A 22,127-nucleotide genomic window follows, 5' to 3' on the forward strand; every position below is an offset into this window, starting at 1 on the left:
ATGAATTTCTTTATTTCATCCTTAATGTCTTCTACATCTCAGTGGTTTTTGAGCAGGATATCGTTCAGTTTCCAAGTGTTTGATTTCTTTTCCCTGCTTTTTCTTTTATTGATTTCTACTTTTACGGCCTTATTGTCAGAGAAAATGCTTTGTAATATTTCGATGTTTTGGATTCTGCCAAGGCTTGCTTTATGACCTAATATGTGGTCTATTCTAAGGAATGTTGCATGTGCACTGGAAAAGAAAGTATACTTGACTGCTGTTGGGTGGCAAACCTAGTACCATTGAGCCAATTCCAACTCATAGCAACCCTATAGGACAGAGTAGAACTGCTCCATAGAGTTTCCAAGGAGCTTCTGGCAGATTTGAACTGCCAAATCTTTGGTTAGTAGCTGTAGCACTTAACCACTATGCCACCAGGGTTTCTGCTGTTGGGCGGAGTGTTCAGTATATGTCTATGAGGTCAGGTTGGTTGATTGTGGGGTTTAGCTCTCCCATGTCTTTATTGAGCTACTTTCTGGATATTCTGTCCTTCACTGAAAGTGGTGTATTGAAGTCTGCTACTATTATTGTACTATTATTATTATTGTGGAGCTGTCTATCTCAATTTTCAATGCTGTTAGAGTTTGTTTTACATGTCTTGAAGCTCTGTCATTGGGTGCATAAATACAAAATAGGGTTTTATCCTCCTGGTATATTGTCCATTTAATCATTATATAGTGTCCTTCCTTATCCTGGGAAACCTTGGTGGTGTAGTGGTTAAGAGCTATGGCTGCTAACCAAAGGTCAGCAGTTCGAATCCACCAGGAGCCCCTCGGAAACTCTGTGGAGCAGTTCTTCTCTGTTCTATAGGGCCGCTATGGGCTGGAATCAACTCAGCGGTGGTGGGTTTGGTTTGGTTTTCATTTTCCTTAACCTTTTTGGGGGATTTAATTTTAAAGTCTATTTTGTCAGAAGTTAATATTGGCACTCCTGCTCTTTTTTGACTGTTGTTTGCTTGATATATTTTTTCCATCCTTTGAGTTTTTGTTTGTTTGTGTCTCTAAGTTTAAGGTGTGTCTCTTGTAGGCAATATATAGACAGATCATGTTTTTTCATCCATTCTGTCACTTTTTTGTCTCTTTGTTGGTGCATTTACTCCATTTACATTCAGCATAATTATGGATAGGTGTGTGTTCAGTGCTGTCATTTTGATGTGTTTTTTTGTGTGTGTTGTTGACATTTTCTTTTTCCCACTTAATTTTTTGTGCCGAGTAGTTTATCTTTATATATTGTCTTTTCCTCTTATTTGTTGTTGTTGATTTTGATTTTGCTAAGACTTAATTTTTTTCTTTGTGTTTTATTTTTATGAGTAGGATTGTTAGTCTCCTTTGGGGTTACCTTAATATTTATCCCTATTTTTCTTAGTTTAACCCTAATTATTATTGCTTTATGTCATCTTGACTTCCTCTCTGTATGAAAGATCTATGACTGCATTTCTTAATCCCTGTATATTGATTTAATGTTGTCTTCTTCAACATAAATGACATAATTTTTTCCCTGTTTTGTGTATTTTTTTTTATCTTCATTTATTTTTCGCATTTTCCTATCTGGATTGACCACTGGATACTCTGTCCTGAGTTCTAGTCTTGGGTCGTTATCTGATATTATTGATTTTCTAACTGGAGATCTCCTTTTGTAGTTCTTGTAGTTTTGGTTTGGATTTTATAAATTCCCTAAACTTCTGTTTATCTAAAAATGTCCTAATTTCTCCTTCATATTTGAGAGACAGTTTTGCTGTCCCTCAAATTTTGATTCTTGGCTGACAATTTTTTTCCTTCAACACTTTGTATAAGTTATCCCTTTGACTTTGTGCCTGCGTGGTTTCTGCAGAGCAGTCTGAGCTTATTCTTATTGACTCTCCATTTTTAGGTGAGTTTTCATTTATCCCTAGCCACTCTTAAAATTCTCTCTTTATCTCTGGTTTTGGCAAGTTTGATTATAATATGTCTTGGCAACTTTCTTTTGAGATCTACCTTACATGGAGTTTGATGAGCATCTTGAATAGATATCTTCTCCTCTTTCATGATATCAGGGCAGTTTTCTGCCAACAAATCAGCTAAACAGGGAAGTAAAATAAATATTTATAAGTAATTTGAATTTCCATGTGGGAAACAAGGTTAGGAAGGCTAGAGAAGCCAGAAGACACCTAGTGTATGTGCTAGAGTGTTGTAGTCTGAAAACAGGCCTTGGTGTGACTGAAAATAAAGACAATAGAGAACTAATAAAAATGTTCATCTGGGTGACAGCTCATCTTTCAGAACTGGCCTCTCTGGAATGAATGAGGAAATTGCACCAACAGAGATCTCCCAATTTCTGTGTACGGATGTGGTAGGAGCAGTGCTGAGAGTAATATCAGATGACCCAGCTGCTTTGAGATTAATCACCACTGCAACTGATGAAATTTGTTAGATTTTGCTTGAAATGCAAAGAGTAAAAAAACCAAATTCGTGTCTGTTTGTTCCACGTATTTCTACACTTAGATGAAATCTACTGAAAATGAACTTTTTCCTAAAGAATTCTATCTGGCTCCTCTACACTTCACATACTGCTCTTAGCTCAAAAGGAGTCTAAAGAGGGGGACTGTAGCCACAGAAAGTCAGAGACTCTGTACAATCAATAATAACTACATACTCAGGCACCTTTTCCTCAGTCCTATCCATGGTAGAGCAATGGTTAAGCCTTCAGTCTGCTAACCAAAAGGTCAGTAGTTCAAACCAATTACCCAATCCACTGAAACTTTTTGGGATAGTTCTACTCTATCCTGTAGGATCCCTATGAGTTGGAATTGATTCAAAGGCAACTTTTTTTTTTTTTTTAAATATAGCTGTGGACCCAGTGTTGGTGGTTAATAGTTTGGCTGCTAACTGTAAGGACAGCAGTTCAAATCTATCAGTTTTTGGAAGGCCAATGGATAGGGTCGTTATAACTCGGAATTCACTTGACGGTATCAGGTCGGGTTTTTTTTTTGTTTGTTTGTTTGTTTTTGGTTTTTTTGGTTACTATGGGTGCAGAAGCAAAGTAGGTGAGTCCTTTGGAAGTCAAGTAGGTGACCTCAAAATGGGCTTAGTGGTGGCCTGTGACAGAAGGATAGAAGGTGGATAGTTGCAGCTTTTGGGAAGAAGAGAAAAGGGGATGAAGCATTATGAAAGGTCTCCAGTCTCTTGGATTCTCACCTCCGCTATCATAACCGATTCCCGGTTTCCTATGGACAAACTAGCCTTTTTTCACCTTTGAGCCTTCCTCTACAAGGTCTCTCTATAGGATTTTCTCCAGGTTTAGGGAAAAACACAAAGAAGCCTTTTAGTTCATCTTCTGGACTGCAGGATCAAATTTACATTGATTCATCAAGGTTATTTTTATTCTCAGCTCAACAACTGAAAATGTTTATAAGGAAACTAAGATCATTCAACAAGGATGTGGCAACTGTCCTGAAACAATGTAGACCTTATCTGAGGTCTTTGGGTTAATGTGACTGTTCTCTCTTCTTTTGACCCTTGAGTGTTTAGGATTTGTACTCCATTTCTGTTTTGTAGCTTCTTCAAAGATGGGACTCTGCCAACCACACCCAGACACTGAGTTCACTCAGGTCAGGTAGAGAAAGAAGTTGCTATGCACTTTGATGGCTTATTTCTGCTCCATATCCATGACCATGAATGAGAGGTAGGCAAGACAGGGTGTTGAGTCTTTGCATCTCCAGCTCAAATCTGGGTTGAACATCTACTTCTCAACATCTTAGAGCATGCCAGAAGACAAAATAGGATGAGAAAATGGCTCTCCTCTTTGGCAGGAATGAATTCTTCTTCACCTAACATTATTTCAGAATTTTCTATTGTCCATCCCAAAGAAGGAACAATGGTATTTCCCAAGCGTTGGAACAGGTTTCGCTTCTTTCAAATTCTCTGTCTTCTTGACACTCGATGTTTCCCCAAATCGTCTTAACAGTCTGCTTAGTCTTTGGGATGTGCAGCTGGTGGCCCATATACCAGTGAGTAATGAGAGTGCTTGGAGAGAATGCATGAATAAGAATGACACCAAAGAACTTTATGAGAGCACCAATGTCCCGACAAGTCAGTAAAGATTGAAACACCAAGGACAAAATGAGTCAGATTAAGAAAGAAGCAACTTTCTGAGACTAAGACGATGAATGACTAGGCTTTGACAGGAAAGAAGGATGGAGGTACTAGGGATTGGACCCAGGACCTCTTGCATGCTAAGCACACACTCTTCCACTGAGGTATACCCCGGGTAAAAACAATATTTCAGAGGAATCAGCATGACTGTTGGCCTAATCTTAGAGGACTGTTGTTAAGATAAAATTACCTCATGGTCAGCTTTCCTGTTTCCAAACTCCCTACACTGCACCCTCTCAGACACCGATACACCAAGAGAAGGATGTCTTAGTGCTAGAAAGAAAGACACTGTTCCTGGTGGGTGGTCTTCCACCAGACTGCCCGGAACCTGCTTCCATTCTTCCCATCACCTGGCTGAGTCCCGGGATAAAACATTCTTTTGTAACTAGTCTGAATGTAACTTTCTGTATCCTTTTGAGTCTTGGAAAGATATTAATATTTCACACAGGCAAATAAATAAATAAAACTAAGTCAAGTGTGTGTGAGAATGCTCTAAACATGAATGCAAATGGAACACATCTAAAATATTTCAAAGGAATTACATGTCCATATATGAGAAAAAAGAGAGAACTGATTCAAGAAAATGTTTTACACAATGTTTCATCCTCATTGTAAGAAAAAAAAAACTCAAATATTAAACTCTACTTAGCTGAGTTTTGTTTTTGTTTTTAATAGTGCTATGGGTGTAGCAATTCTGATATTACTTCGCGTAAGTTTTAAGCTTCAGTAAATGAGTACACATATTGAGGTTCTTGTAAACCAGGGCTCTCACTGTGGGCGATAGAAGGAAAACACGAAACTGAAATGGGGGAAGGTAAGAAATTCCGTTGTTGTTCTGGATGGGTGTTCCTGTTCCCATCAAGGTTGATTTTGACTCATGGAGACCCCACGTGTAAACAGAGAACTGCTGCTCAGTAGGGTTTCCTAGGCTTCAGTCTTTATGGGGAAACCTGGTGGTACACTGGTAAAGCGCTCAGCTGCCAGCTAAAAAGATCTGCGGCTGGACCCCACCACTGCGCTCTGCGGGTGAAAGACTTGGCAGTCTACTTCTGCAAAGGTTACAGCTCTGAATAGACTCCAAGGTAGTGGGCGCGGTTTCTTGGATTTCACCTTTAATGGAACCAAAGGGGCATAAATGCGCTAGAGTGCTAACCTAGATTGTTAGTTCCAGCGGTAGTAAAGGCCTGGCCTTCTGCGTATGTTAAGATTTCAGCCAACACATGGAGTCACCTTGAGTCGGTAACATCTCCATAAAAAAAACAAAACCAAACCCAGTGCCGTCAAATCGATTCCCGCTCATAGCGACATGTGGATACCGAGCAACAATTCATAAGGAAGCAGATGCCCAGAATTTTTCTTCCACGGTGCCGCTGAGTGAATTCCAACTGGCCACCTTTCCATTACCAATAGGTACCGAGCCCAAACCTTCCGCGCCACGCAGAAACCTTCCTCGTACAGTGTACTGATTCTTTTTCTACAAAACTTTCTCACATTTCTTGTGATTAAAAACATTCCTCATCCCCCCTGCCACATAATACGTAATATCAAAGCAGAAATGGATATTAAGTGCAAAAGCATGTAGCAAAATGGAATTTATTCCAACAGTTCCTAGGTATTCTCACTGAATTTCAGTTCCTTTTTTTTTTTTTAATTTTAAATAAAATACACAAAACTTCTCTTAGCACTTCGTGTAAGACCTCAAAACCAAACCATACCCCTGGCTGTCCAGTCTGTTCCGACTCATAACGACCCAAGGAACAAGTACATAAGGGAGGGGATGGTAAAAATATGTATGCATACACCTTGATTGCATTTGCCAAAATAAGTAAAAAGTGTCAAAACCTACCATTTGCTGTCGAGTCCGTTCCGATTCATAAGGATTTGGAAGATTTACTCGGTAGGGTTTCCAGGCCTGGCACAGCGGTTAAATCTATCGACCACTAACTGTAAAGCTCCGCGGCCCGAAACTGTTATTGGCTTCCGCAGGAGGAAAAATGCGGAACTCTGCTTCTGTAAAGGTTGACAGTCTTGGAAACCCTAAGGGGTACCTATGAGTAGGACTCGACAGCAGTGGGTTTGCTTCTGTTGTTTTTAATTTTTACGGAAGCGCTGCCACCTTAATCACTGAGCCACCAGGACTCCTAAACATAGATACAGACTTAAAACAAACAAAAACCACATAGTTCTGTGTTGTATAGATGTACTACTCAGTTCCATTAGAATCCTAAGCCTTGTAATGCACCTGTTTTATAAGAAAGTAATTATGCAAAACTAACTAAAGCCGCTGAAATCCAGGATCTTTAGATCTTCCAGTCCAATGGTCTGTCACTTCAGCACTTTCCTCTACCTGTAAAGGCTATTTCAGTCATTCCTAAAAATATTATCAAGGTTCCTGTGTTTTCAAATACTGTCTTAACTTATTCCATATTATCCACTCAGCCAAAATTATATGGATTCAGTTGCTATCCATGTCTGAAAATGGGATCCAATTTCAAGAGATGGTGAATGATTGGTAGAGTAGGAGAAGCGCAAGACATGGGAGGAATAGGTAAAACAGGAAGAAGCTTTGCTTCTTGGTAAACGCAGGTGGTTCCATACTCCAAACACTGCTTATCAACCTAAAGAAATTTCCATTGAAATGATCCAGCCTGTTCTTTCTCCCTTCTTTCAATTTTTCTTTTTCTGTCTTGCTCTTGAATGACACTGGAAAGGGTAACAAGTGATTACTGAGCACACTGAAAACTTGGCATCAAGATTGGAGGAAGACTACTTAACAACCTGAGATATGCAGATGAAACAACCTTGCTAGCTGAAAGCCAAAGGATTTTAAAGTACTTACTGATGAAGACCAAAGACTATAGCCTTCAGTATGAATTACCTCTCTATGTAAAGAAAACAAAAAATCCTCAAAATTGAACCAATATGCCAAATCATGATAAATGGAAAAACTATTGAAGTTGTCAAGGACTTCATTTTACCTGGACCCACAATCAACACTGATGGAAGCAGCAATCAAGAAATCAAATGATGGGTTGCACTGGGCAAAACTGCTACAAAGAAATTCTTTAAAGTGTTACAAAGCAAAAATGTCACCTTGAAGACCAAGGTGCACTTGACCCAAGCAGAGGTGTTTTCAGTCGCCTCGTATGCATACAAAAGCTGGACAATGAATAAGGAAGATCGAAGAAGAATTGAGGACTTTGATTATGGTGTTGGCCAAGAATATTGACTATACCATGAACTGCCAGAAGAAAGAACAAATCTGTCTTGGAAAAACTACAGCCAGAATACTCCTTAGAAGGAAGGATGACTAGATTCGGTCTCACATACTTTAGACGTGTTATCAGGAGGGACCAGTTCCTGGAGAAGGACATCAGTCTTGGTAAAATAGAGGGTCATTAAAAAAGAGGAAGACCCTCAATGGGATGGGTTGAGACAGTGCCTACAATAGTGGGTTCAAGCATAACACTGATTCTGAGGATGGCACAGGACCAGGCAGTGTTTCATTTTGTTTTGTATAGGGTCACTATGAGTCAAAATCAACTTGACAGCACCAAATAACCACAGTACATGATCTTGGTACTTCAAAAAACTATTTTCCCATTTTCTTTTTACAACCACTGGACCCAACCACCCCATGGTTTATCTGTATTACCTTCTCCAGTAAATTGCCCTTGGTTTGGAGACATCTGGTAGATTATGCCACCACTCCATTTCCAGCAGCAGCCAATGACTGACTGGAGGGAATAGAAGGTGCAAAATTTCAAACCCCTTGACTCAAGGACAACTGTGCTATGGGATTTACATCCCAGCACCCTTGTCGCATGGGTCATGCTAACTCTAGGCTTCACCCAAGAGAACATTATTGTTTGGCTCCTTTCCTTCTCCCATCCTGAAGAGCACTCCCTTAATAAATCATGTACCCCTGAATTCCTGTAGCAGACTCCTAATATTCTATAGACAGGAAATATGCCGATAAAACTACTCGGAAGCAAACACATGCTTTGTTGTTATTCTTGTTAGGTGCTGTCCAATCAGTTCCAACTCATAGCAACCCTAGTTATAACAGAAAGAAACACTTCCCAGACTGTTTAAGCCCATTGTTGCAGCCACTGTGGCAATCTATGTCATTGAGGGCCTTCTTTTTTTGTCTACCTGCTTTACCAAGCTAGATATCCTGCTCCAGGGATAAGTCCCTCCTGAAAACATGCCCAATATATGTGAGATGAAGTCTTGCCATCCTTGCTTCTAAGGAACATTCTGCCTGTATTTCTTCCAAGACAGATTTGTTCTTTCTTCTGGCAGTCTATAGTATATTCAAAATTCTTCACCAACATCATACTTCAAAGGTATCAGTTCTTCTCCGCCTTCCTTACTCATTGTCCAGCTTTCACATGCTTATGAGGTAATTGAAAATACTATGGCTTGGGTCAGGTGCACCTCAGTCCTCCTCAAAGTGACATCATTGCTTTCTAACACTTTAAAGAGGCCTTTTGCAGCAGATTTGCCCAACACAGTGCGTCTTTTGATTTCTTGACTGTTGTTACCATGGGCGTTGATTGTGGACCCAAGTAAAATGAAATCCTTAACACCTTCATTATTTTCTCCCTTTTCATAACTTCTCTTATTGGTCTAGCTGTGAGGATTTTTCATTTCCTTTTTTTATATTGAGGTTCAATCCATACTGAAGGCTGTGGACTTTGATTTTCATCAGTAAGTGCTTCAGATCCCCCCCTCTTTCAGCAGGCAAGGTTGTGTCATCTGCATATGGAAAGTCGTTAATGAGTCTTTCTTCAGTCCTTATGCTCTGTTTTTCTTCATAGAGTACAGTTTCTGGTATTATTTGCTCAGCATAGAGATTGAATAAGTATGGTGAAAGAATACAACCTTCATACACACTTCTTCTGATTTTAAAACACGCAGTATCCCCTTCTTCTGTTCAAACAACTGTCTGTTGGTCTATGCACATGTTCTCCATGAGCACAACTGAATGTTCTGGAATTCCCATTTTTCACAATGCCATCCATAATTTGTTATGATCCACACAGTTATATGTCTTTGCATAGTTAATAAAACACAGGGGAACATCTTTCTGGTATTCTCTGCTTTCAGCCGAGATCCATCTAACATCAGCAATGATGTCCTTCATTCCATGTCCTATTTTGAATCTGGCTTAAATTTCTGCTGGTTCCCTGTCGATGTACTGCTGCCACCATTTTAGAAATACCTTCAGCAAAATTTTACTTTTGAGTGCTATATTGCTCAATAATTTCTGCATTCTATTGGATCACCTTTCTTTGGAATGGGAACAAATATGGATCACTTCTAGGAGGTGGACCAGGTAACTGTCTTCCAAATTTTCTGGCAGAGATGAGTGAGTGCTTTCAGGTTTGCATCTGTTTTTCTTTTTCTTTTTTTTTGAAACATCTCAATTGGTATTCTGTCAGTTCTGGAGACTTGTTTTTTTTCAACACATTCAGAGCAGCTTAAACTTGTTCTTACACTCTCCTTGGCTCTTGATCACATGCTACCTCCTGAAATGGTTGACATTTGTACAGTTTTCTTTGCTATACTTACTCTATGTATTCCTTCCATCTTCTTCTGATGCTTCGTGCATCAGTCAATATTTTGCCCATACAACCCTTCAATATTACAACTTGAGACTTGAATTTTTTCCTCAGTTCTTTCAGATTGAGAAAAGCCAAGTGTGTTCTTCCCTTTTGGTTTTCTAACACCAGGACTTTGCACATTTCATCATAATACTTTGCTGTATCTTCCTGAGCTGCCCCTTGAAAACTTCTATTTAGATTGCACTTGAGTTCTTTTACTTCATCATTTCCTCCATTCTCTTTAGCTAGTCAACATTCAAGGACAAGTTTCAGAGTCTCTTCTGGCATCCATTTTTGTCTTTCCTTTCTTTTTAATGACTTCTTGCTTTCTTCACGTATGATGTCCTTGATGTCATCCCATAACTTTTCTGGTCCTTGGTCATTAGTGTTCAGTGTGTCAAATCTATTCTTGAGATGGTTTCAAAATGTGGATAGGATATGCTCAAGGTCACACTTTGTTCTCATGGACTTGTTTTAATTTTCCTCAGCTTCAGCTTGAACTTGCATATAATAAATTCACCGATTATTCCTCCGTCTGCCCTGGCCTTGTTCCAACTGTTGATATTCAGCTTCTCCATCATTTCCTTCCACAGATTTATTCAATTTGATTCCTATGTATTCCATCTGGTTAGTTTCATGTGTATGGTAACCATTTATGTTGGTGAAAAAATGGTATGTACAATGAAGAAGTCGTTGGTCTTGCAAAATTCTGTCATGCGATCTTCAGCACTATTTCTATCACCAAGGCCATATTTTACAGCTACTTGTCCTTCTTGTTTGTTTCCAACTGTCACAATTCAATTACCAGTAAAAAATTTTTTTCAAGGTACATTGATTGCATGTTCGATCGATTTCAGAATGCAGAAGTTGGTAAAAACATGTGCTCTTCACTTTTCATGTAAGTGGAAAGGTGATTTTGAGAGGATGACTCTGATGGCAGAGCCATTAAACCACAGAGCATTAACTCCAAGCCTTGATAACTAATGTTATTTACCTGGCTGGATTTAGACACTTCTTGGGACCAGTGGCTCCTTTTTGTCTTTCAATTTCTTCCCTTCTTTAATCGAAATGTCTAAAAGTCTTACCCTATGCCTGTCTCACACTGCATTTTGAGGAGCAGATAATTTGTTTGTTTGTTGAATTTCACAGATTCACAGAAAAACAGTAATTGTATCTCAGGAGGGATTATACCAGAGTCTCACCCATACTTATTTAGAGGATATAGATAATAGAAGATTTAGGACTTTTGGGCTGATGAGATTTAGATGAGAATTTTGGTCTTTGAGTTGATGCTGTAATGGGTTGCTATTTGGGGGGATGCTGGGATGAAGTGAATGTTTTTACATGTGGGACAGTTGTAAATCTTCGTAGACCAGAAGGAAGACTGTACCATGTGTAGTTATATCCCCATAAACTATCCTCATCCTAGTATCCAAAAACTGTGAATCTGTTACCTTACATGGCAAAAGGTATTTTGCACACTTGATTAAGTGAAGGATGTTTAGATGGAAAAAAATGTCTGCATTTTCTGGGTGGGCCCAATATAGTCACAAGATCCTTATAAGAGGTAGACAGGTGGTTCACCGTTAGAAAAAGCAATGCGACAACAGAACCACAGATCAGCATAACGTAGACTTGAGCAAAAGAGTGTGAGTGGAGTCAGATGCCGGGAACCACAAGGACTGACTTCTCTACCATAGTCTCCAGAGACAATGCAACTCCACCAACATTTTGAGTTTAGTTCCCTAGGACCCATTTCAGGCTTCTGACCTCCAGAACTGAAAATAATAAATGTCTGTTTTTTGAAGCCGTTAAATTTGTGACAATTTCCTACAGTAGCAATAGGTAACTAATCCAGAGTTTGGTATTAGGTTGTACTGTAGTCAGCGTATTGAAAAGCTGTCTGGCTACAAAAAGAAATTGATAAAGTTTTTTAAGGATTCCTTGGCAGAGTGTTAAAAATTACAGGTCCTGCTCCCTACCTATAATCACATCACTCAGGATTACTCGGAGATACTTCTGGAATCTGCGTTTTGTACTCAAAAACTTGATCAGTGTTACAATTTTTCTTACTACGTTTCTTTTTCAAAAGGGTTTAGTAGAAGAGACAAGAAAAACCTTGGTACTCTCTCTAAGGCTTGAAATCAGGATCCTCAGATTATGAGACTGACTGGCTACCTGCTGTGCTAAGAAGGCACCACTTAAATTCCTTTTAGTAAATTTCTCCACACTGGAAACATTTCAAGCATCAGTGAAATTACCGAAATATTAGACTTCCATATACCATGCTCTGACCAGTGGAACCCTGATTGCACAGTGATCGAGAGTTGGGTTAGTAACCAAAAGGCCAAGCAGTTGGAGTCCATCAGCTCCTCCTTGGGAGCCCTTTGGGTAGTCCTGCTCTGTCCTATAAGGTCGACTGGATGACAATGGCTTTCCTGTTTTTTTTAATACGTCTCCATTCCCCAAAAGCAATCAGTGCTAAGTCATACATAAGTTTGCTGTTGCTCTGTTTGTCACATAGCCTTCATCAAAATCATTTCAGAATTTTACCACCGACTGAATAAATATACAACACAGTGAAGTTTTCCACTACTGCTTTAAACATCACTTACAGCTGGGTGACATTCAGCAGGTTACTGATTATCTCTGTATCTGGTAATCTCCAGCAGGAAAATGCAGATCATAGTAACAACCTACCACTGAGGCAGTTTATAGGACTGAATGACAGTAAATGTAAGGTAAGTGCATGGCACGTAATAAATTTCCAATAAATTTTAGTTTTGGACCAGTACCGTGTAGAAATGTTCTAGGAAACGTATAACTTCATGGAAAACAGTCTTGTAGCTTCCTAAATATAATGATTTAAGAGTTTCTCGAGAGCACGGTAGCCTGGCCGAGCGGTCCAAGGTGCTGGATTAAGGTTCCAGTCCCTGCGGGGGCGTGGGTTCGGATCCCACCGCTGCCAACTCTATTGGAAATGGAATCCATCAGAGAACGAAATTACCAAAAACTTTACCCGCTTTGATTCAGTCACTTCCGACTCGTAGCGAGCCTATACAGCACAGCGCGAAACTGCCCCATAAAGTTTCCAAGGAGCTGCTGCTGAATTTAGGCTTCTGTTTGGCAGCCGAGCCCTCAACCAGGGAGCCCTTGAAGAACATAAGCAAGACATTTATCTCCCTAATAGGTTGAGATCAATCTAAGAGCAGTAGTTCGTGTCCAAGGATTAAATCTTTATGGTTTTTAAAATGTTTATATATTTAAACAAATATAACTCATATATTTCCAAATTACAAAAACGTAAGACTTTATACACGGTGAAACTCTTCCACCACCTCCCCTCCCCATTCCACCTGCATCGGATTCTGCCTACGCAAACCCAAAAAACCAATCCCATTGCCGCCGAGTCGATTGCGGCTCATAGCGCCCCGATAGGACAGTGTAGAACTGCCACCGTGGAGTTTCCAAGGAGCGCCTGTTGGATTCGAACTGCCAAGCTTTTGGTGAGCAGCCATAGCACTTAACCGGTATGGCGCCAGCGCTCCCTTTACCTACCCGGGCAAGTAGCCTGGGGTTAGTCTGGGGTTACCTGCACCGAATATTATTTGCATAAGCAAGCTAATATGCAGTTGCCATGGAGTCAGCTCTGACTCCTGAAGACTCCGGGTACATCAGAGTTGAACTGTGCTCCCTAAGGTTTCCTTTCGTTTTTGTTTGTTTTTTTTTTTTTTTTTTCCAGCGTTCTTTTCATAGGCTCTGTGCTTGGAATAGCTGGGCCGGAAGTTTCTTAGTTTAAAACACCAACGAATAAGAAGTCCTGCCAATTGCTAAGGTTTTGATTACACAATCAGGGCCTCTGAAAAAGCTTCCACATAATAAAACAAGCAGGGCCAATGGGCTGGGTTTCAGTTTCTCCTTCTTTTTCCTCTACTGGAAGCCTCTGGGGCAACGTGGCTCTCCTCCATTAGCCTGGAGAACCCGTGGTGGCCCTTCCCCTCTGGCTTTCTTGCTTAATCTGAAGATGGACTCATGTGACATAGCACTTTTTTTCAGAGTCTAAGCCCATTGGTAATAATTTAAGTCCGTTTCAAGGCCAGATTCATTTCATTACCGAATGCTAAGTAAAAATGAACAACTCGCCTGCCTTTTGAAGGCTGTGTATAGCAGCATCATTGGACACGGTGCTTGGAGGTGAGTATTCCATACGGTTTTTGATGGCTGATTTTTTGGAAGTAGATGACCAGGGTTTTCTTCTGAGGTGCCTATGGGCGGACTCCAACTTCCATTCTTTCAGTTAACATCCCAGCCAATTAATAGTTTGCTCCACTCAGGGACAAATAAGCCAATAGGAAACTTCCCCCCCCGCCCCGCCCCCCACACTGCGCACTTTCCAAACCTACTCTATTGCACATTACACGTTAGGGAAACTAATATTTCCCAGTTATGTAGTAGGGAAATTACAAATATTTTTTCCATGAGGTATTCTTTTCTTTTTTTTTCCACTCTTCTTGTAGGTTGTTTGGGTTTTTGGTTGTTGTTTCTTTTTGTCTCATCTTGTGTTTTTTTTTTTTTTTTTAAGAGAATGGAGGTGTATTCAGGTAGAATTTTTTTAATGTACTGAATTATGTCAAGGTTTCATTGTTTCTATGTTTTGTATAAAAATTGGTTTTCTACCCAAAGCTATGTAATCTCTCCAGTACTTATATTTGGTTTTATTTTTCATTTTTTACCTTTAAATTTTATGTGTATTTTGAATTTAAGTTTCACCGATGACATATTGATATAAACTTTCATTTTCCTAGATGGCTACCCAGTTAGTCCAACATCATTCATCTGAAGTTTCCATTTTGCTACATCATTTACAAGTGGAACTTAAATAGCGATTTATTTTCCAATTTCTGGGTGGCTCCGTTGGACCAAGTAACATCAAGGTGGACTAACAATGGCTTGTTTACTGTATGCTATAATATCTGAAAGTGTTATTTACCCAAAGAATCCAATTGACTGCAACTGGTTTGGATTGTTCCGTTTGTTTGTGTTATGTCGGCATAAAGGTCTCTTAGTGACAAAAACGGTTTGCACTCAACTAGTAACCTAAAGAATAGTGGCTGGGACCCACACAGTGGCACTGCAGAAGAAAGGCCTGGCAATCTAACTCCATGAACATTAACGGAACAGTTTGCTGTTGCTTTCAGTTTGTCACATAGCCTTGACCAAAATCACTTCAGGATTTTAACCCATACTGACTAAATATACAAGAAAGTGAAGTCTCCCACTACCGCTTTAAACATCACTTACTGCTGGATGACATTCAGCAAGTTACTTAATATCTCTGTTCCTCATATTCTTCATCAGGAAAATGGAAATCATAGTAAAAAGCACCTATCACTGTGGCAATTTAGAGGACTGAATGACAGTAAAAGTAAGGACAATGCATGGCAGGTACTAAATTTCCAATAAGTTTTAGTTATTATTTGTTGGTGTTTTGGATGACTACCATGTAGAAGTATTCTAGGAAAAGAATAAGGTGGTGGATAACAATCTTGTGTCTTGGTAAATATGATTGAAACATCCTGGGCATTATGGCAGTGTGTCTGAGAGGTCTAAGGCCTTTGATTAAGGCTCCAGTCTCTGTGGGGCCATTCAGTTGGAATCCCACCGATGCCGAATCTATTGTAAATTGAATCTATGTGAGGACGAAATTTCCAGAAACTTAGCCCGTTTTGATCGAATCCTCTAACTGGACGATAAAAAATCCAAGGGTTTGAACTTTTGGTTGGCAGCCAAGCTCTCAACTAGGGCACCCATGGAGAACATAAGTGAGCTCTCAACTAGGGCGCCTTTGGAGAACATAAGCAAAGTAACTATCTCCCTAATAGTAGGTTAAGATCGATTATGGTCTATTAAAGAAAATGAGACTCTTGTCATTTCTGACTATTCTTTATATGTAAGAACGGTATTTCGTGTCCAAAGGATAAATCTTTATGGGCTAACCTAAAGGTTACTGGTTTGGACCCATAGAGTCTCACACAAAAGAAAGGCAAGAAAGGCCTGACAATCTGCCTCTGTGAATGTTAAAGCCAAGAAAACCCTGTGGAGCAGCTCTACCCTGTAACACATGGGGTCACCGTGAGCCAGAATCAATCCAATAGAATACAATAGGTTTCCTATTATTGTTACTAGTATAGTAATCCAAAGTGGTTGCAATAGTGTGAGAAACCAGACCATTGTGGCATGCTGGTGGGAATGTATATTAGGCAAGATCCAACAGAATTACCATCACACTATCACATAGACTGCTTCAGCAATTCCATGAATAGAAAGTACTCACGCCCACTTGCCATGTCAGATAAGGAATATTATTTACTGGGGCTTGTTTGTATGGGCAAGATATATATTGTGAAACATCCAGAAACGAATTCTATGCCGTCAAGCAAGAAAGAAGCTCTTTCTGTATTGGTTTGGAAATCACTCCACCATACCTCAAGTGAAAATGCCCTACAATGGTTTGCAATTTCCTTATTTGTATAAAAAATGGAGGAAATAATATCCCCGAGAGACTGTTTGCTGTGCAAGGAGAAACTGGGGGACTGGGAAGGTTGAGGGAGAGTGAAGGATGAGATTTTCACACTTCTTCCAGCGGCGAAGAGTTTGATATTCGGTTCAAGCCGGGACACTGGAGACTTGAGTTTTCTTCCTTTGCTGTGTGCTTATGATACCCGAATATCATAAAGCACGAAGACAGACGAATTAAAAAAAAAAAAATCCATCAAATTCCAGGAGAGAAAAAAAGATTCATCTTCAGAAAATTATTAAAACTCATTGCGTTAGCACAGATGGGACTGTGACCAGGCGGAGGTGAAGCCTCTTGTCAGCTGTGCCTGGGGGTTGGGGGTGGGCAGAGGGATTTTATTCTCTGTGTCCGTAACCAGAGAACAGAGGAGCTCTCGTCTCGCCCACGTGGACATCCAATCATGGTTGTGTGCGAGTGTGTAAAGGTACGCGTTTGTGAGAGAGTTTCCTTATTGTGGCAACAGATCTTCCAGTTTTTGCTGCATGTGTGGACGGTCTTATTTCCCAGATCTCAGAGCAGACATCAGTTTGCAATTGACCCGTGTCTTGGCATCTTCCCCAGGCGCTGAGAGGATGCATTCTGCCAGTTCTCACACCCCCAAGGAGCCTAGGGCGAGGTCGCTGGAACTCGCCTCCCCTGTCGACCTCCCTTACTCATCCCCTCAGGCATTTCAGTACCCGCGAGTCCTAGGGGCCCGGGGCCCCTGTAGCCTCTCTTCGAATTCCCTGGCCCTTGTACAATCCCACGCGGGACCTTCTCTGTGGCGCAGAGCTCCGGGCACGTTCACAGCTACCTGATCCAGCCCTCTGAGCTTTGAGAGGATGGGGCATGCAACTAGGGTGGATGGGTGGGTGGGGCGATCCCCGCAGGGTGCAAGTGCGGGATTGAAACCAGATGAGTGGGTGACCTAATGTGCCTCAAACCAGGCTTAGGTGAGTAGAAGGCATTGTGGGGTTTCGCAGGAGCCATAGGGCTCTACACTTTAGGAGGACTGTACCTGGATCCAGGAACCCCGTGTGGCCAGCAGGCCTCACTTCCCCTTCCCTTCCCCCAAGAGGCTCTGCACCTCTGGATTTCTGATTAGAGTCATTATAGCGCTGGATTTTGCCCCTGTGGGATTTTAGGGGAGCTAGGGTTTTGAGGGAGATTCAGTACCTGAATTCAACCCTCTCAGCCTTTTCTTCTCCTCCATTCCCTCCCCTCCAAATCACTGCTTCCTGTGAGTGCAAGTGATGATCACTTGGCAGTCTGAGTCTCAGTGGAATTCCTTCAGTTAGAGACCCTCACTTAGGGCATCCTAATGAAGAGCCTAAATTACAAAAGATGAGGCGAAAAACAGCGAAGTTGGTTTTTTTGAAACCTATATCCCATTTGGAACCATTGGGCTGCCTCTGCTTTTGCTGGTGGTTATCCTTGGACTAATTGAATTATTGGCACTGACGCTCAAGCAGCTCGAAACTTTTCCTGCTTTAGTAGTTCTACAGCACATGTGAGTAAGCAAAATGTCTTCTTGTGTTTGTCCGTATTCTCACAGTAAACTGGTCTGGATCGTGTAGATTTTGTAGCAAAAGTATTTTGTCTAATCAGACAGCAGAAAAACAGTACTAAGCCATGCCTTTGTACAAGCACTATGGCTTATTGGTTCAAAGTCTTCTCTTGTAAATAACAGATCCTGGGTTCCAGTCCTAGTAGGACCTTGATTTTTTCCTCTCCATGGAAAACCAGTCTCCTCTCTATCTCCCCACCCCTAAATTCTCTACCTCACTTACTGTAAGTTCTGATTCTATTGATCAAAACCACTTGTGAATCCAGGATTCTCACTCCCAAAAGAAACGTGATAAGCCCTAAGTAACTTTTCATGAGTTTGCATTAAATTATGCCAGTTCTTTTTCTCCAGCATACGTTCACTGAGCTTCTATTATGTGATATGCACAGATTCAAAACTTACACAGCTGTAGCTAGAAAAATGTTATTTGCATTTATCCTCCCAACCAGCAAGCCTTTTGTTAGCAATCAATTCAAAATACACATGGGTAAAAATACAAGATGAAATAGGATCATGCCTAATCTTTTTAAATTTTATAATAGAAAAAGTCAAAAAATAAACCACAGGTTCGTTCATCGGGAACTGTTTCAATAATCTCTGGTATATACAGCTGTGTTATGGATTCAGTTGTGTCCCCCCCAAAAAGATAAGTTGAAGCCCTAACTCCCAGTATCTGAGAATGTGATCTTGTTTGGAAATAGGTTCTTCGAAGATGTGATCAGCTAACTTGACGTGACATCATATTGGATTAGTGTGGGCCCTAATCCCATCTGAGTGGTATCCTTACAAAAGAGGGGAAAAGACAGAGACACAGACAGAGAAAAGACTGCCACAGAGTTATGCTACGGATATAAACCAAGGGACACCTGTGTTTACAAGAACCTGGAAGAAATAAAAAAGGATCTTCCCCTGAAGCCTCTATGAAAATATAGCCCTGCTGTCACAGTGGTTAAGCGCTCAGCAACTAACCAGAAGATTGGTGGTTGGAACCCACCAGCCACTGTGGGGAGAAAGATGTGGCACTCTGCTGCCATAAATATTAAACCCCCCATTGGATCAAGTGGATTCTGACTCACAGTGAACCTATAAGATAAGTGTAGAACTGCCCCACAGGGTTTCCAAGGCTGGAAGTATTTAAGGAAGCAAACCGTTGCAACTTTCTCTAGCTGAGCTGCTGGTGGGTTCCAACAAGCACCCAATCTCTTAAACACCAACAGCGTTCTCCCTGTAAAGATTACAGCCTTGAAAGCCCTATATGGTCATTATGAGTAAACTATGAGTCAGAATCCACTTGATGGCAATGAGTTTTTGACACCCTGAATTTGGACTACTGGTCTTCAGGGGCAGAAAGATATTAAAAGGTAATATAATAAACCCGAATGAGCCTCTAACACAAAGACATAAGGGTCATATGTGCTATAGTTGGATTTCAGTGGCACCAAATCTTGGGAATAAAAGCCTGAGAATGTTATAAAAATATGGATCCCTAGGTCCACTTACCAGTTCCTGATTGGATTGAAATAAGGTGGAGCATATAGTTTAGAATTGTCACCAGGTAATTCATACCATCAGATAGGTTTGGGAACCACTGGCCTAGAAATTTGAATGGGGAATAAGGAACCTGGGGAAACGTCACCGCAGAAGAGGGGCAGTAAACACAAAGAAAGTGGGAGGGGAAAAATGGGTAGAAGGGGCAGTGTGATGTGTCCACTGATAAAGAAATGGAGGCTGCAGATGCTGGGAAGGAACATAGATGGCTGCTGCACAGATAAGAAAAAAGAAGAGAAGTGTGTGGAAGAGGGCTTGGACCTCGTAACTGTGTGGAAGAAAGGATTCCGGATCATCGAGGAGGTAGAATATTTCTGAGCTCTCCATCAATCTTGTGCTTCCTTTAAGCTCACAAGTAGTAAGAAGGCTCTCTCTAAGGAAAGTGGGCTGAGATCAATTATTCTGCAGAAAACTCCAGCTCCTTTCATCTGAAACTCTGGATATGAGAGTTCAGAACTGGTCTTGTGGTCCCAGGATAAACAGCACACTTTGAAGGGCACACATGAGGTGTTTTTCTTTGTACTACAGAAGCCCAGATCTTGGTGACTTCTGAGAGAACCGAAAGAAATTTCATTGCTGGTGGTAGGGAGCAATGCTGAATGTAGAAGGGGGACATGCCTGAAGATTTTGCCTTGACTTTATCAAATATTAGTGGTTTTGCTTATAAAGTAAATAACACAAAGAATGGCTAGAGAATAAAACCAAAAAAAACCTGTTGCCCTTGAGTCGATTCCAACTCATAGCCACCATATAGGACAAAGTAGAACTGCCACACAGAGCTTTTAAGAAGCGCCTGGTGGATTCGAACTGTTGACCTTTTGGTTAGCAGCCAAAGCTCTTAACGACTAAGTCACCAGGGTTTTCACCAGGAAGTATTTGACAGTAATTGTCAGGAAAAGTTGAATCCCTGAGCTAGGATAACTCAATGGATGTACAACAGACTCTAAATGAGGGTCCAGATTTCAAGAGCAGGTTCAGGCTTAATAACCACATCACCATCACGCACACATGTATTTCTAACTTTTCCTTAGAAGACCTTTGAAACCGAGCATTCTCCAGAGAAGCTTATTCCATCATTTACAGTGGGCTATTTTATTTGTCACATCTTTTTCTTGGCCACCATCTCCCATTCCTAAAGCAAGTCTGTGAGCCAGGAAAACCAGGGTCACTATAATGTCGATACCAACTCTTTATACAGTACATTTAGTGGTTTGTTGCCAGTGACATAATGCAAATTATTGACCAAATCTAGTATAATGGCAATTAGTGGGTACATAAGTTTGCTCATTGTCTTCTTGAGACTTGGCCCATTTTTGGTTTTTGAAACTCTTTAATGTTAACTGTTCATCTTTGTGGAGCCTTGGTGGTACAATGGTAAAGCGGTTTGTGGTGGAACCCGAGAGCCATCCTGAGGGAAAAAGATGGATAGTTGGCTTCCATAAAGATTTAGAACCTTAGAAACCTTAAGGGGCAGTTCTACTCTGCCCTGCAGGATCACTATGAGTGGGAATGCAGCGGACCCCAACAGGTTTAATCTTTATGGTATTGACTAAACCTCAATGGCAACGGGTTTGGTTTGAGTTTTTGGTTTGTTTATTGATCTCTGACAGGAGACACAACCCAATCTCTATCCCTCCCCTCCAGCAAGAACTCTAGAGCCAACCGCTGGATGTCAATTCAAGAAGCTTCCACTTCTTGCCCAACAATAAACAAGGGAACAAGTATGGACTGGAAACTTCTATCTTCTGATCCGGAATCAGAGGCCTATCCATCAAGCGATGTGACCAATACACTAAAGAAGTAGCCCAAACCTCAAAGTGAAAAAGTTGCTACGGAGCATTCAGTTTCTGTCTTCGAATTTTTAACTTTGTAATTGGAAGAAAATTTAACACCATTCAAAAAGGAAATCAAATATCACCTGAAAGGTCTGAACAGAATTACTTAGAATTAATAAACAGATTGTGAGATAAACAGAAGTGACATATTTCTTTGAGGGCTCACTGGTCTAATTCAGTGACAATAATGATGCACTTGGGTCGAAAAATAAGAGCCAATAACTAAACTCTGCAATAAAGGAGAACTGATGACAGCATGAGAGGGAGTGCCATAGGCTGGTATGATCAGATCTTTTCTGTCTCAAAGATAAGATGGTGCTGGCCCATGGAGTTTGCAAGCTCAAACAGGAGCTCTCCTTGTCAGAAATGCCAGCTTTTAACCTCAGGAAAATATTTTATTAGAATCCATTCATTATGTAGGTTTTTACAACTTGATCCTGTACCAACAAGTAGAAGAATCACCTGATATGCAGGTGGGTCACGGTTGTGGGTCCCAAACCTCCCTGTGAGAGTGGTCCTGATGTCTGAGGTGCAGTTTGGAGATTTCCAAGCTACTTCAAGCAGGGAGAAGAGAGCCAAAAAAGTTTGGAGGGACGGTTGTGTCATTGAAATGCTAACTTCCTAGGTATTTTCCTTAGAATTTTCTCTAACTTCCTTGTGGATGGACAGACAAATCAATCCAAGGTGATTTTGTGGGACCCACCACCAACTCTGCATTACATATTTGTAAGGGAGGAGAGATGAGAAATCCACAAATTCCTAAAGTAAAGCAATTACATATCCTCTCTGTTTTCACATACTCTTGGCTTCTTGGAAGTGACAAATTATTTGTGAGAAATA

At 40.7% G+C, this 22,127-nt stretch overlaps 1 non-coding gene across 1 annotated transcript; it reads left to right on the forward strand.

Annotated features, from left to right (window-relative positions):
• The first annotated feature begins 12,667 nt into the window (after window positions 1-12,667).
• On the forward strand, window positions 12,668-12,749 carry TRNAL-AAG (transfer RNA leucine (anticodon AAG)). The gene has a single exon. It is a non-coding gene; the product is annotated as a tRNA-Leu (tRNA).
• Window positions 12,750-22,127: the final 9,378 nt, after the last annotated feature.

The sequence above is a fragment of the Elephas maximus genome, chromosome 1 (genome assembly GCF_024166365.1).
Source record: "Elephas maximus indicus isolate mEleMax1 chromosome 1, mEleMax1 primary haplotype, whole genome shotgun sequence".
NCBI classification, from domain to species: Eukaryota; Metazoa; Chordata; class Mammalia; order Proboscidea; family Elephantidae; genus Elephas; species Elephas maximus.